This window comes from Papaver somniferum, unplaced genomic scaffold, assembly GCF_003573695.1.
Source record: "Papaver somniferum cultivar HN1 unplaced genomic scaffold, ASM357369v1 unplaced-scaffold_45, whole genome shotgun sequence".
Taxonomy (NCBI): Eukaryota; Viridiplantae; Streptophyta; class Magnoliopsida; order Ranunculales; family Papaveraceae; genus Papaver; species Papaver somniferum.
The window spans coordinates 142,045-154,178 of record NW_020647082.1 but is presented as its reverse complement, the minus strand read 5'-3'; the positions used below and the strand labels follow the sequence as shown (position 1 = coordinate 154,178).

Here is a 12,134-nt window from a genome sequence, read left to right as displayed (position 1 = left end):
GTAACGGCTGTTGTACGGCACGTGTCAATTGTTTTTAACGTTTAAAGTAACGACTTCCAACGTTGATGTTTCATTGTAACATTTTGGATATAACAACTTGCTGTAACGATTCGATTCGTAACAGCTGACTGTAACGTTTACAGTCTGCCACGTGTCTATCGCTTGTAACATATAGACTAACGGCTTTAGACGTTGACGATTGATTGTAATGAATTTGCCAGGTGTGCTAAATTACTAACAGATTTTATAACGTTGATTCGACGTTGGTAAAAAAAATAGTTTTCAAAAAAAAACAAAAAGTTTTTTTCTGTTATAAATAAGCTCCCATAATTGGACCCTGGAATGCAATGCAATCCATTTCTGGAGCTGCATTGCAATTCATTTCTGAACCTACAATACTGAATCTGATACCCATAATTCAATCTCATTCCGTAGTACATACATTCTCATTCTAGCACAAGGAATTCATTCGTTCAATTATTCTGTAATTCAATCTCGTTCCACAATACATACATTCTCATTCTAGCAGCATAAGGAATTCATTCATTCAATTATTCTGGAATACATACTCCTCAATCATTCACATATGTAAAGTATATACGAGTATCATCTTTACATTGGAAGAACTGCTCAAGCCTAAAAAATACATGGTTCCCTATATGGTTATAATCAAATGAGAAGGATTGTGTTTTTCAGCAGTTTCTAAATATAAGCAAGTGTTGTTCTGCATTATATATACCTTGGCTGAAAAAAGTTGTTATCCGCCAAAAGAAGTTGTCCATTGACATCATAGTATACTTAACCAACTCTGGCCATCAATTCTAGTATCCTGACAAAACAATAAACGAAACAGAAACCAAAATTAGAAACAGGTCTCATAGGAGAGAAAGATTCATCCAGTAATTTGGGCATTTCGTTTTACATGATTTTGCAAACAATAAAATTAGTGACAATCAAATTGGAAACAATGTTCGCAGGAGAGGCAAAGAATCGTTCAGTTACATGTGCATTGTCATTCTGGATTTCATACATTTTCATTGTTGAATACCATTCAATCATAATAATTTGAACGTTGACAACCTAAGTATGAAAAGTTTATATTTATTTGACAGAGTTGTAACTGGCAATTCACATACGCGGTTCATATGAAAAAGTCTGAAAAGTTGTAGTAAGAGTTTACTCACCATAAGAATCAGAGACGAGAATGTGTTACTTCTCAATTGTCCTACTTCCACAGCTTCGCAGGACCAACACTGTCTTATATCTTCCAACTTGTCTACATGTCCAGGTATTCTTGCACATCAACAGTTCTAATTATATTTCTCTATCAATGTCCTGCAACGCAAATACAAGGGCAGGGATAAACTTAATTCAAGAATCTTGATCTTGGTTACAAGTTAATCCCTCGCTTGTACAGTTTTGCAAGGCCAACATGGTCTCACTTGTTCATCATTTGTCCAGCTTCAGGTGTTTGCATCAATGAATCTTGAAAAAGCAAAGAGAATGGTAGTATGAATCAACCAAACTTTTCATTTAGAGGAGACCATAATAATGATAAGTAATGCACATAACTTTAGTGTGGTAAGAGTTTACTCACGAACTGGAATTAAGTAGGTTCCTTGTCAGATTGTTGCATCATCAATCTCCATAAGGTAACCATTATTTGTGCCAAGAGAAACAACGCATATGCATCGAGTATTCGGAAAAGTAATGTCTCTAGTCTCTACAAATATTCAATGTGGTGAGTTGTTTCTTCTGCCATACAAATGAACATCTTTATCTTTTGTTGTTGTATACCTAACCTGCAACCAAATTTTTATCAAGTGAAAGAGACCATAATAATGATAAGTAATGCAAGAAACTCTAATGGGTTAACAGTTTACTCACCGACTAGAATTAAGGAGGGTTACTTGTCCGGTATTAAGCATCGATCTCCATAAGGTGAGCTTGATTTGTGCCAAAATAAACAACTCACCTACATCGGGTTTACGGAAAATTAAGATATATAGTAATATGTTTTTTCTCTGCGAAACCTCGTTGCGGTGAGTTGTTTGTTCTGGCATAAAAATGAATATCTTGTTCTTTTGTTGTTGTATACCTCACCTAAAAAACTTGTTCAAGAGATCGGAATAAAATCATTTGAAGCAACTTCATTTATTCCAGCTCTTGAACAGCCTTGCAGGAACAGGCAACAATCTCTTATCTTGTTCTTCACTTCAGATGGTACTACCACACTAACACAACTCCAACTTCAAGTCTTCCAATCAATGAGTCCTCAGAAAACAATAAGATAATGGTAGTAGGTGAGTATTTCAGTCAAGATAAAATAATGACAAGGGAAGCTAATTATCATAAGATTTTATTCACCAATGGAATTAGAGAGGAAAACGTATTAGTTTTCAGGCTAGCTGCATCGATCTCCTTCATTTATAGCAAACCTAACGACTAATACGTATCCGCTCTGAAAAATCTATGGTGGTAAGTTGCACCTATTGGCAGGAGTCATGTAAAACATATATTTGAAGAGATCAAAATAGGTAAGTAAACAAACCTGAGATAGAAGAGGAAACCTGCACCTTCACATCAACAGTGTCTCATATAACGGTTATGCGAGCACATCTCTAGGTACCTCAAAACTACCACATCTCTTATCTTGGTGTATACTGGTCCTGCAAGGCTATGTAAGTGGTGACAAAAATACATTACAAGATACGCAATTGTTAACTATGAATTTTTCCACACTTACACAACAAAGTGAAGGGTAGTAAGAATCAACCAGTTTTCATCAAGGGAAAGAGAGCATAATAATGATGAGTAATGAAAGAAATTATAATGTGTTAAGAGTTTACTCACCAACTGTAATTAAAGAGGTTACTTGTCAGGTTTGCGGCATCGATCTCAATAAGGTGAGCTTGATTTACGCCAAAATAAACAACACACGTACACAGAGTTCACGGAAAATTAAGATATACAGTAATATGTTTTCTCTATGAGAACTCTTTGCGGTGAGTTGTTTATTCTAGCATAAAAACGAATATCTTGTTCATTTATTGTTGTAAACCTGCAGCAGCATCGTGTTCATGGGAATGGCTAGAATCCTAGACGAATGATACAACTCATATCGATGTGGGTGTATACTAATCCTGCAAGGCTCTCTAAGGGATGAAATAAATTCAGTTTGACAAAGTTTATTTTGTCGAATAATGGACTTATTCGAACGCTTAAACAGATTTACAGGACCAGTACTGTCCATATAGGAACCGTAACAACAAACCGCATACAGAACAAAAGGGAAATAGATTACAACCACAAATCTAGAGCAGCAATCTGATGAATGATTTTATAGTTGAATAAACTTTATTTGGGTTGTAATCTATTGAAAGAGATTACAACATCCAAGAGTAAAAAGAATGTAAAGCAGTAAACATCAGCATATAAAAAATATAGATTAGAACAAACTATTGAAAGATAATGTAAACCACTAAAAATCAGTAAACCTTAAATGTGAAGCAGAAATCTATTGAAAGACATTACAAATGGATGCTAAGCAGTAAACAGTATGGATGTTAAGCAGTAAACAACAACAACAAAAAAAAATTGAAAGTATATATCTTGTTAAAATCTATTGAGATTATAACCAGTAAAAACCTGATTTTAAAGGGCAAAGTACAAATCTAAAACATACCAGTGATCTTCATACAGATCTATTAAACAAATTAAAACCCTAAAGGAGAAAAATAAACAATTTTGATAAATTTATTCGGAGCTAAAAGGCACAAATAAAACACCTTGAGATTGAATGAGATACAGTGAAAGATGGGAAAAAGGTCTGAGTTCTTCGTCTCTCTCTTTTAATAAAACAGGAGGAGAGCTGCAATTATTGAGTCAGAGGAGGGAAATGAAATTTGAGAGGGAAATCAGATAGGGTTTAAAATTTGTGAGGGAATGGATATGAAAAAGAGTTATTAGATTGGGAAAGTGAGAGGGAAACGAAATTTGAGAGACAAAACTTTCGGACAAGATAGAAGAGTAGAATAGTTGAGGAGAGTTTTGCTTTTCCTATCAAAATATCTAAGTCCAAGGCGTCCGGATCGAGGTAAAGTTGGTCAAATTTGCGGTCAAGTTGGTTAAATATGTAGTCAAGTGGCTCATATATGTAGTCAAGTTGGTCAAATTTGTGGTCAAACACATAATCGGATGCAAAACGAGGCACACTCAGCTTGCAAAATTACCATATAGAGACCCAGTGTTCTCGTCCATGTGAGGTTTGATATATCACATATCAGATTGGATGATTCTGCAACCTATTATGGAACTAAGCTTGCAAGATTAGCTTATACAAACCCAATGTTCTCGTCCAGGTGAGGTTTTCGATGTCAAAATATCAGATTGGATGGATCTGAAGTGGATTCTGCAACCTATTATGGAACTGATCTTGCAAGATTACCATATACATACCCAATATTCTCGTACAGGTGAGGTTTTTGATGTCAAATATCAGATTGTATGGATCCGAGGTGGATTCTGCAACCTATTATGGAACTCAGCTTGCAAGATTACCATATACATACCTAACGTTCTCGTCCAGGTGAGGTTTTTGATGTCAAATATCAGATTGGATGGATCTGAAGTGGATTCTGCAACCTATTATGGAACTGACCTTGCAAGATTACCATATACATACCCAATGTTCTCGTACAGGTGAGGTTTTTGATGTCAAATATCAGATTGTATGGATCCGAGGTGGATTCTGCAACCTATTATGGAACTCAGCTTGCAAGATTACCATATACATACCTAACGTTCTCGTCCAGGTGAGGTTTTTGATGTCAAATATCAGATTGGATGGATCCGAAGTGGATTCTGCAACCTATTATGGAATTGAGATTGCAAGATTACCATATACATACCCAATGTTCTCATCCAGGTGAGGTTTTTGATGTTAAATATCATATTGGATGGATCTGACATGGATTCTGCAACCACACCCAATATTTCACTTAGCAATCTGTATGGACAAACTCCAATATACTTTCTAGAGAATCAACTAGACGGTCAGACTCAATCTAGATAAAAAGTATATCAAAGAGTTTATATATCTCAATCTCTCGATTTGAAATATACTCAAGAAAATAGAAATGTGCGAGTCTTTATCAAATACTAGAAAGATAACTTGGATGGTACCAAAGACCAATATCCAAGTGCCAATCAATTTAAATCAACAACCAAAAGGTCAGATATTCTAATTGATTGAACAATGCACAACCTGTGATATTTCAATTATATAACAAAATATAATACGGAAAAGAAATAACACAGACACCAGAATTTTGTTAACGAGGAAACCGCAAATGCAGAAAAATCCCGGGACCTAGTTCAGATTGAACACACACTGTATTAAGCCACTACAGACACTAGCCTACTCCAAATTAATTTCGGTCTGGACTGTAGTTGAACCCCAATCAATCTCACACTGATCCAAGGTACAGTTATGCTCTTACGTCTCTGATCCCAGCAGGATGCTACTTACTTGATTCCCTTAACTGATCTCACCCACAACTAAGAGTTGCTACGACGCAAAGTCGAAGACTTTAATAAACAAATCTATATTACACAGAAATTCTACGGCAATAGATAAATCCGTCTCCCACGAATTTACCTACGAGTTTTGTTCCGTCTTTTGATAAATCAAGGTGAACAGGAACCAATTGATAAACCGGACTTATATTCCCGAAGAACAACCTAGTATTATCAATCACCTCACAATAATCTTAATCGACGCTGCGAAAAAAGATATTGTGGAATCACAAACGATGAGACGAAGTGTTTGTGATTACTTTTATATCTTTCCTATCAGAGATATCAATCTCAATCCAATTATCACAATTATACTCGTACGATAGGAACAGCAAGATCAGATCACACAACTACAAGAAAGTAGTATCGGTCTGGCTTCACAATCCCAATGAAATCTTTAAGTCGTTAACCTGGTTTATAAGAAGAAACCAAAGGTTAAAGGAGAATCGACTCTAGCTTAGCACAACTAGTATCACACAGAAGGTGTGGGGATTAGGTTTCCCAGTTGCTAGAGTTCTCCCTTATATAGTCTTTCAAATCAGGGTTTGCAATCAATATTAGCTTGTTAACAAAGCATTCAATATTCACCTTTAGATGAAAACCTGATTTGGATTCAAGCTAATATCTTTCAACCGTTAAATCGAAAACTAGCTTGTTACACACAAATGAAATGCACGTTTATAGGTTTGTGTAACCGTACCCAAACTTGTACATTTGTTGGTTCAACAATAGTCAACCAATTGGTTAGCCATATGATCACTTTTATATCAACCATATTTTTCTTCACCATAACTAGTTCAAGTGACTCAAATGAACTAGTTAGAGAGTTGTTCAATTACAAGGAAATCTTATTGGACAAGAACCAATCAGAATCACAGATAATTATAATTATTGCATAAAAACTTATATTAACATGCACGGAATTAAAGTTTAATATTGTTACGAAATGTCTTGAAGTGCCAGAACATAGCTAAATGGCTTGTTAATATTAGTTTTATGCTCTACAAGGGTGAATGTCCATTCTCAGCTGGAGGATAAGCGGTAGCTAGATAGCTGTGCTGTCTCCATTTGGTTATGCGCTTGAAGCTTCTCAACTTCGCAAAGAGGAGTGGAATTTTCATTGGGCTCTTTTGGTATATGACCCAGTTTTTTGTATCAGAGTCCCTGCTCTTCATCAGCCAAGAAATCACATCTGTAATAGAAGTAGTAGAAGTAGTAGGTTTGAATCCGATTTTTTTGCCTCATCATCTTCTACAGGGTGCTTAGCCGCTGCAACCCATTTTCCAAAAAACGCTAGTTTTCTGTTTACTAGCTAGAGTCCATTCTCAGTTTTCCACAAAGTAGTAACAACCAGATAACCTTAGTTTAAGCATCCTGGTATTCTCAGTTTCCAGGAAGCTCAGTTGATCCCACCCATATTATCTTATCAAAAGGTATAGTTCAACCTACACCAGAAATACAAACAGAAATCAGAACAACATCAATTTATGAACCTATAATGTGCTAAAGTTATGACCCATTTAAAAAATCTATCAACACATCAACATCAATCGAAAATTAACAAGGTACAAAAGAATGTCACTTACATTTTTGAGCATCAACCAACAGCAGTGCTTGGTTTTTCAAAATTTTAGCCAAAACATTTTTGTCGTATGTTTCTGGGGAGGATATACCAATTCTCTTTAAATCTCAATAAGATCGACCAAGAACTTGGCGCTGTGATTTTGTATCTGATAAGTTTCAAAGGGCATTGAGATTTCCTCTATCTCTGGCAATATTCCACCAATAAAAAATAAAAAATCAAACCAAATGAAGTTACAAAGAAGTTTCCCTCTAAACAAAACCCTTAAAATGACCCCCAAACATCACAACAAATTCTCCCTAAACAAAATCTATCGAATATAACTACAAAGAAATACACATATCTATATGATTTCAGCAAAAATCCGAAACAAAAAGTAATAAAAAATGACCGTAATACATTTACAACTATAGTTCTGTGGTCGATCTATCAAGCAACGCTTTTAATATAAGCAGCACTCAACAGATCCAAACTTCAACCAAACCAAGGAAAGATTTTACCTGTTATCCGCCGGTGTTTAAAAAAAAAACGGATCAGCTATCTACCACACTACTTATGTTTGAGAGAAGATATCATGATGCTGAGTGTCTTGCTGATGATCATCGACATCACCGGCCATGATTTGTGTTGGGGGTGGGCTTTGAGAGAGGCGGCGTAAACAGAGAGGAGGAGAGGGAGAGAGTAATAAGAATGATGGAAGTGAAACCCAAAAACTTTGACGACTAAATAGTAAGGCAAATAAATAGAAAGTTAGTTACACTTTGTTTACATTGCTCACTAGTAGATATACAAATGTGGTTATTGTGGTGTGGAGTATTTCTCGTACAATTTGTGGGGCTTTTATGAGTTGATTTTGAGCTGCGCATGTTTTTGAAATTTGAATGCCATCCAAAAAATCATAATGTTCTCTCAAAATTACAGCATGATGGCCGGCCTCACTATTATGGAGCTTTTACATGCAAGGAAAATGGTGACATCCAACATTTGCACACACAACTATACACAACCAGAATCAGCAATACACCAAACCTGAGCAACATGGACTAAATTCTTTACACATTGAGCAGGAATCCAGAACCGTAACATCTTACTTCTTAATGTGGAGTATCTGCAGGTTGGTAAGAACTGCCGCAATTTTCAAGTAATCATTTCCTATCACTCAAATCGTTATGGCAGCATTATCTTTGGCTCAAGAATTAGTTAAAGCAAGGCACACGAGAATACTATTATGTTACATGCACAACAACCAACAAAACCAACGCTTACATAACTTTTGTAGGCTAGCCTTTTCCACCTGTGATGTGGGTCAATGAAACGTAGGATTTGCAGGGTCGGGTTTCATGACCACCAAGGTATCCCTCTTTAAAGCTGGATCAATACCATAAGGAATTAAAGAAATGCTACTGCACTGGCAACAGCAAAGGACATCAAATATCCACGAATTCTCTTGATATCTGACTCGAAGCAACTGGTGCATATCCTAAAAGGAAAAATAACTTGAAGTGCCAGATTTGAGTAAAACGGGAAAATTAGAAGCAAAACTATGAGAGAGGGAAAGAGAAGAGAGAGAAGGGTTTTTTTCTAGCACTGCTGCTTGGAATTCTCTTTCCTGTTTTGGCAAAAAAAAATTATTAGAAATTGAAGTTTAGTCCCAAAGTAGTTGGGCTTTAGACAGTCTAGTCCTACCCTTCCAGGCCTAGTACTGGTTAGTCCTTATTTACCAAATGATGAACGGGTTAGTCTAAATCTTGACGATTCACTCCAAACTGAATTCAATTGATGACTAAATTGACCCTTCTATATAATCTACTTTGCCTGTATCGATGCCTCGTCTCTCTCCTTCTTCCAGTCAATTTTCTCTTCCCACGATCTACATTCTTATCCGCCGAAAAAATTACTCCCAGTTGTTTCGATCATCAAAACTAGGATTTTCTAATTGATTCAGTCGTTTCAAAGGCGATGAAGAGCAAATCATCATCATCATGTGAGGAAAAAAGAGTTGATGTGTCTAACAAAGATGATGCACAAATTGGATTCTTTCTGAATCAAATATGAAGGAATTCCAAAATTCTTTTAAGAATTCCATGCAAAAGTAATCCAAGGAAGCTACTAATAAAGCTACCTTCCCATTATATAAGCATACAGTTCTCAATTGTTGTAAGTATTTGTGTTTTACCGATTAGCTGAATCACTAAATTTAGTTATGGGATTTCTATTAGTTTCTTTAAATTAGGGTTAGTTATTATCATATAAACTAATTCAATTTTGTGTGAGAAAGTTTAGTATATCTTTAGATGATTTTTTCTTTGGTTATGTAGATTTTTAAAAGGCATGTGCAGTATTAAGTTCTAATTTTTTGTAGTTTTTTTTGTATTCATTAGAATGAGAAGAAGAAAGTTGTGGTACCAGCGGAATATGTGACTCAAAAACGATATATGCGGGAACGGATTCAATGTCGGTTCTAGACAATTTAACCGTGTTTCAAATGAATTAAATTTTTATGATATCTAGGTCACATGAATTATTGTGTTTTAATCACATAAGGGAGTATGTGATTTTTTGTCGCGGCTCCGCAGTTAACTGGTTTTGGTTTAAATCTTTTGGTTTGGGCTACTGAACCGTTCATAGGGTCATTATTATTGTCAATCTTGAAGAAACAGAGTAAAATGAATGAGGTTGGTTTATGCAGCACTGGTTTCTTCTAATGGGATTTCCTATGTATAATGTTTTTATACCATATGAGTGTCAATTGAAACTATTTATTGATTCCTTCTAATTCACTGGTGTTGAGAAATGTATTTAACCAAGCCAACTTGATGATTGGATCAATAAAAAAGATAGTAAAAATGGTAGGATCGATCTTTTAGACTCCCATTAGTTAGTTTAGACTCGCATTATGAGAATGATTCCATTAGACTCCCATTGGTTAGTTTAGGTTATCTTGATTCCAAATCATGGAGCACTTGCAAAGAAAAATACTTGTGAAATACTCCCTCCGTTCCATTTTACTTGATGTTTTAGAGTTTTTCACGTGGATTAAGAAGTAACAGAGAGAGTAAATTTTTTCCAAATTTACCCACATTAATAGCTTTCCAAAAATTTAAAGTACCTAGCTTGTAGTTTCTATATTTAGTGTAAATTACGAATCCCGTTGTAATTTACTTGGGATAGAGTACTTATCCTCCATGGAGTGGATTTAAAAATTAGATTAATTACTCATTTACTGATTTCAATGAAAATTAATGGTATGGTAATGATTCCAAAGCAAGGGTAAATTAGTGAGAATTTGGGAAAAATATCCAAACACTCATCTATTTTGGAACATAAAAAAAACCCTAAAACATCAAGTAAAATGGAACGGAGGGAGTACAATTTTGAAACTATCTGAGTAGTTAATCATAGTATTGCAAAGTTCAAATCGTACAACAAGCGGAACAAAAGTAATTCAAATATGTGTATAATTGTACATATGTTGATTTAAATGTGTACATAATTGTACACATGTGGATTTTTAGTGTGTACATAGTTTTACACCTGTTTATTGGTAATGTTTACGTGGTTGTACACACTAATAACTTTTGATTTTCTTGTTTTGTTTTTTTAGTTCTTTTAGAGATATTTTTCTATATCATTATATTTTGATTTTACATGTAGCAATTGTAGTAACATTAGTGATGGAATTATTAATGTGTACATATTTAGATACATAGTTGTTAATATGGTGTACATAGTTGTGCACATGTTATTGTTTTTGAAGTTGGGCATATCTTTGCAATTTAGTGTTTTTTGTTTATATGTTTTTCTTCAAACCAACTAATTGACAGCTAATATTTTATTTTTCAGGTTGAAGATCATGAGGATCATATCTAAGAGACTCATACAAGATGAAGAAAAGTTGAACAATGGACTCACTTCCACTTTTAACTTTTATTCCATATCTACGACTTTTGTTCCATGTTTATAATAATTTTTTTTTTTATGAATATCTTTTCAGGAGATTTTTCGGCATCATTAGCATAGGTTTTTTGGCATCATTAATAAAAAAAATTCAGGATATCTTTTCAGTACTTGAAGCTACTTAGAGTCACCGGTAGTATAAAAGCCATTTTGAATGGTCGGTGTGCAAAATCCATTTTATGCTCACTGCAATTTTTCCGTTACCCTTGTTTATCTATTTTATTTGTCTTTTGTTTTCGTTCATTCCATCTTGGCTTGTCATGATTTCTTATATTTTTTTCAATAAGTAACAATATCGAAAGTAGCAAAACGAGTTGCATCTCACGATAGTAAAATTGGCAAGGTAAATTCTTCACATGTAGCCTCTCTAACCATTTACTCATTTCCTTGTAAAATATGTGAAGATAATCTGGTAGAATTCTTATGTGCGTTTCTTTTATTCTCCCGATTGTAGGAGGTGTACTTATTTGTGCACCAGTTGTACGCAGTGTAATTTTACTACACCAGTTCTAGGCAATGTACTTTTTAGTACACCAGTTTTCGAAACAGTTAAACTTTTTGTAACAGTCTTAATCATAGCCTTTTCGCTTCAGGTTTTTATTGAAATCATAATGGGTTAATTAAGTTTTCTCCATAGAGACCTTTTAATATTGAATACTTAATGTGTACATAATTGTACGCATGTTGATTCCAAATGTGTACATAGTTTGTACACCTTGTTGATCGTTAATGTGCACATTAACGTACACCTGTTGATTATTTAATGAGTGGTTTTTAACAACCATGACTAAAGGAATTTTGAAGAGGCCCGTTCTGGAACAAGATAATGACATCGTAATTTGAATTGGATTTTTGGGTTCGTATGCATAGATTAGTAGTTAGATGCAAGCCATGTTTGAGCCACTTTTACTGTACTTCGTGGTATGCTTTTGATGCTTAAGTTTGTGGAGGTGTGGAGGTCTTCTTTATAAACAGAATGATTGATGTTAGACGACCATTAATTCATCAACTCTAGTGT

The 12,134-nt window shown here is 34.8% G+C and overlaps 1 long non-coding RNA gene across 2 annotated transcripts; it reads right to left on the bottom strand.

The window, feature by feature from the left end:
• Window positions 1-6,361: 6,361 nt before the first annotated feature.
• LOC113342587 lies at window positions 6,362-7,822 on the bottom strand. 2 transcript variants are annotated; one of them, XR_003356740.1, is made up of 3 exons: window positions 7,660-7,822; window positions 7,164-7,345; window positions 6,362-7,022 (listed from the first exon to the last, which is right to left on the bottom strand). It is a non-coding gene; the product is annotated as an uncharacterized LOC113342587 (long non-coding RNA). The 2 variants fall into 2 exon arrangements; XR_003356739.1 differs by having other exon boundaries at window positions 6,864-7,022; window positions 7,164-7,822.
• Window positions 7,823-12,134: the final 4,312 nt, after the last annotated feature.